The sequence below is a fragment of the Pistacia vera genome, unplaced genomic scaffold (assembly GCF_008641045.1).
Source record: "Pistacia vera cultivar Batoury unplaced genomic scaffold, PisVer_v2 Contig265, whole genome shotgun sequence".
NCBI lineage: Eukaryota > Viridiplantae > Streptophyta > Magnoliopsida > Sapindales > Anacardiaceae > Pistacia > Pistacia vera.
In genome coordinates this window covers 1445134-1449388 of record NW_022196074.1, presented here as the reverse complement: position 1 = coordinate 1449388, position 4255 = coordinate 1445134, and the positions used below count along the sequence as shown (strand labels likewise).

General features: G+C 37.7%; 1 pseudogene; it reads right to left on the bottom strand.

Annotated features, from left to right (window-relative positions):
• Window positions 1-1444: 1444 nt before the first annotated feature.
• LOC116133129 lies at window positions 1445-3894 on the bottom strand (annotated as a pseudogene).
• Between the last annotated feature and the right edge of the window lie 361 nt (window positions 3895-4255).

Below are 4255 nucleotides of genomic sequence, written 5' to 3'. Positions count from 1 at the left end.
TCAAACTTGGTGTTTCTAGCAAAAGGATCAAGGAGGAGTGTTGATGCAGTGATACCTTGCTGGAAATGCATCATGGTTCAGTTCAGTTTGAAAAAGTTTTGGCGCCTTTGGAATTCATTTGCTGCAGTTTTGTGTGAGTTGCAAGTTGGTGCATTTTTTGAATCTTAGTTTAGGTGTGATTAAGATGGTAATTGATGTATTTTGAGTATGTATCTGTTGGTTGTTAGAGTTTAAATTCAAATTTGGAAAATGTATCTGCTGTAGTTGTGTAACAGTAAGGTTTTGGTTAGACTGGTGTATATATTTTCCAGCTTTCTGTATAAAATATTCCACTTCTCTTCCAGTTTTTTCCTTCCTTTCTTTAAGTCTCGGCCATAACACCAACAAACACTCCTGTTCTATGAATGAAACAGAGCAGATTTGTATTTCAATATTTTCCCTCTCTATAACTCTCTCTCACGTGCACTTAAACCTTCATTCTCTTAGCATAATCTAGCTCCAAAACCTACAGTCTCACTATACCAGTAATGCAGCTCTTCTTCATATTAGTAGACAGACAGCATGAACTTAAAGTACTAAAAAATTATGGTTTTGGGTGACAGTATGATCAGCTTATGTGAATGCATTATGGAAGGTGCGGACAAGTTATTCAGAAGATTGAAACAGATGGATTTATTCCCAATGTTGTCACTTATGGGACGTTGATCAAAGGATATGCTAAGGCAATAATCTTGAAAAAGATGGAATTTTATGGAAAAATGAGTAGTGATTAAAAGCCAATCAAACAATCTTCACCTAGATCATGGCTGCATATGGCAAGAACAAGGATTTTGACAGTGCTGTTGTTTGGCATAGAAATGGAATCCTGTGGTTTTTCTCCAGACCAAAAAGCAAAGAATATTTTGTTGTCTCTGGTTAGGACTGCAGATAAACAGAAAGATGGTAATGAAGTTGTGGAAATTTATATTATCATTTTAGTGAGCCTAGGATTAACAGATTATCTAGGTTTGTCGATGAGGAAGGTGATGATGAAGAGGCCATTTCTTATTAGTATCACACCAACCCTTAAATTAGTTCATGTTATCAGTCGCACCTTCGTGTAAATGAATCATCATCACTATCCCATTGGGCCCTAATGGTTCTTGTATCGAGTATTTTGCTGTTGGTTCTATGTAAATGAGTCGATTTTGGCCTGTACGTTTATATCTATATCAACCTATGGTTTAAACCATTACTTTGTTGCTGTAAATTTTGATCCACCTATTTACAGTCAATTTTGATGCTGTAAGTTTGGTGATTTAATATATTTTGATGATGGAAGAGACAACTTAAATTTAACTTCTTTTACATTTAATATAAAGATTTTGCCGTAGCATTAATGTAAAATACGAAAAAGACAATCAAATTGATTCTGCATTTTTTGAGATAAAAGAAGACAATAAATTGAGTTTTATTTACCTTGATTTCCCTTGAATTACTTGCTTTAGTCTCACTATTAACCTTATAATATGAATTACATATGCAGAAATGATTGTCACATTATTTTAGGTCAATATATGTCTTCATGCGTTAGTCACCAAGTCTAAGGTCTCGGCGTTCGAAGATTTCTTCACACGCTCAGCAGCTTTTACAACCTACAATAATATTATCAACAGTGAGGATTGCTCAACTTCAACGCATTTTTATACATTCATATCATACTTTATGAAAACCTGTGGCTTACCTCTGCATCCCAATTTGTTTTGGCTGTGATAATAATTAGGGTTAATGTTTGAAACAGACCTCCAATGATCAACCCCACCAAATACCCTGAACAATGTAAATGATACCATTTTGTTAACGATGTCTAGTAAATTACATCACAGAAATAGAGAAGATCTTCGACTTACTGCTACTCCTAAAGATTTTGAAGCCAAGAACACATCCGATTGGGAGACCGATAACGTAGTAGGTGGCTACATTAACATAAGCCACTACAGCTTGCCACCCACTTCCAATGGCCACACCTGAAATTTCCAAAAGGAGGGGAAATCCTTACCTAAAACCAAGGACAATGATCCATTTGGAGGGTCAGAATTATCATTGTTACTACCTGAAAGTATAGGTTGAATCCCATTCAAGAAAACAGATATGGCAAGTAGTGGTGTCAAATTCGAAACTGCTTCTATAACCTCGGAATCAGATGTGAAGAGTTTACTCAATTCAACCCTGAATATTAAAACTATTGCACTGAAAACTATACTAATGAAGATGCTGGTCGCGTTCACTACTACTCTGAAAACTTTGCAACTCTGGCATGTCCTGCTCCAAGTTCATTACTCACCCGAATACTGCAGTCAGTTTGAAAACAAAGAAATGAATAATTTGGTGCAAAAACCATTGGAATAATATCTCAATCTGAAGTGTTTCACTAACCTGGATCCGTTAGCTAGGCCTAGCATAAATTGCAAGTCCCAGTTCAGGTAATTCATACTGAAAATAATCACATCAGAGCTCCATGTAAGTTTAAAATGTTACTAATATATAACATATGGAAACAGGGTATGTTGAAAATTCATTCACCATATGGAAATGGAGTCTAGTGAGATTGTAGGATTAGAGAGAAGTCCAGATTAAGTACCAGTCCTTGGCTGTACCAAATCTCCAAACTGGAAAAAAAAAAGGTAGTGATATGCTCAACAATAGTAATTATAGAAAACACCAAACTAGGTAAAGACTGAGACAGACAGAAAGGTTAATCTCAACCAAAGCATAACAGCAGACAATAGTAAGCTTGAAATAGGGCCAAATTCCTCTAACCGCTTTGATAGACAGCCAGTCCAGGTTTCTTTGCAAGATGGACTTAGAACAATGTAAAGACCATTTATAATAGAAAGCAGCCACCAAGAGAAACTCAGTGTGAGAGCTGCCCCTATTAGGCCATAGTCCAAGACATAAACACAATCCATGTCAACATCATATGCAGCAAAAACACCCCAACAGACATATATGCCAAAGGGTTAACTATGTTCTGTGCTTAGGAAACGTTGCATAGGCAGCTGAGTGCAAATGCGTAAAGTTGAGGGATCAAACCGCGAGCGAAAATTTGGCCCTGCTCGGCTATGCTTTCTGATTGACCCATTGCTTTAAGGACCGGACCTGAGAACCAATACAAAACCGTGAGGAGGACAGCTGCCCCCACGTGCAGTACAATTGCTCTTTGGCAAATGATGCCCATTTCCGAATATTTCCTGGCTCCATAAGCTTGGCCACATACGGTTTGGACTGCACTGGCCATGCCCAACTGTTATTCAAGTAAAGCCAAAATTGCAACAGAAGTTAAAGACTCATGATGAGGACGCATCTGAGATTTTTTTTTTTTTTGGGTTGAGTGAAGAAAAAGAGAAACACTGAGATAGGAAGTATAAAACATGATGCTTCTTATTCTATTTTCCTTAGTGTAATCAAAATATATGTCTGTTCTGCAGACAAATTTTTTTATCTGTCATAAAATAAAAAATCTACTTCAAGAAGCTTCAAAGACATCACACTTGGTTCCTTTCTATTAATAGTATGAAGCGTAAACAAAAGCCAAAAGACACATACATACATAATTCCATAAGCGAGACCTTGAATTCCTACACTTGCAATGGAGCCCCGGCGAGCTCTAAAGCGCCCAAATGCCCGTGAACATTAACGTGCCAAAACTAAGCATGTAATTAACACAGAAACAATAATAGCCGACCCCGACAGCAGCCAAAGCAGCGTGACTCCACCCCAAAAGACGGGCCACCACCGCACCGCCGCCACCGGTCTCCGTTCCAAAAACTCCTCAATCATGTCGGACGATAAGTCGGGTAACCTGGAGTGTGAGTCCCACCCCATCAACAACGGTTGATACTCAGCAGACCCCATTTTCACACACACTGAACACCCTTAGTGTTGGTCTAAAATTCGTACAAATGAATTCAGTTGATTGTAATTGGGGCTGAGTTGAAATAAAAATGCAGCACCAGTTGAGATATTTACGCATGCAATTTTTTAATTGAACTAACGTTCCACTTCCACTTACAAATTTATTTGTTCAAGCCATTGAAAGAAGGGTTGGTGATGGCATGGAAGCCAACCACTTTGGAAAATGTCGCGTCACCAAATCTGGAACAAATAAATAAGTTTTCAAATTGAATTGATAGTAAAAGACTTATGCGTAGGGCTAAATAACATTGTCCCACCCGAAGTCTGACCAATGTACATTTTTCTTTTCCCAAAAAAACAG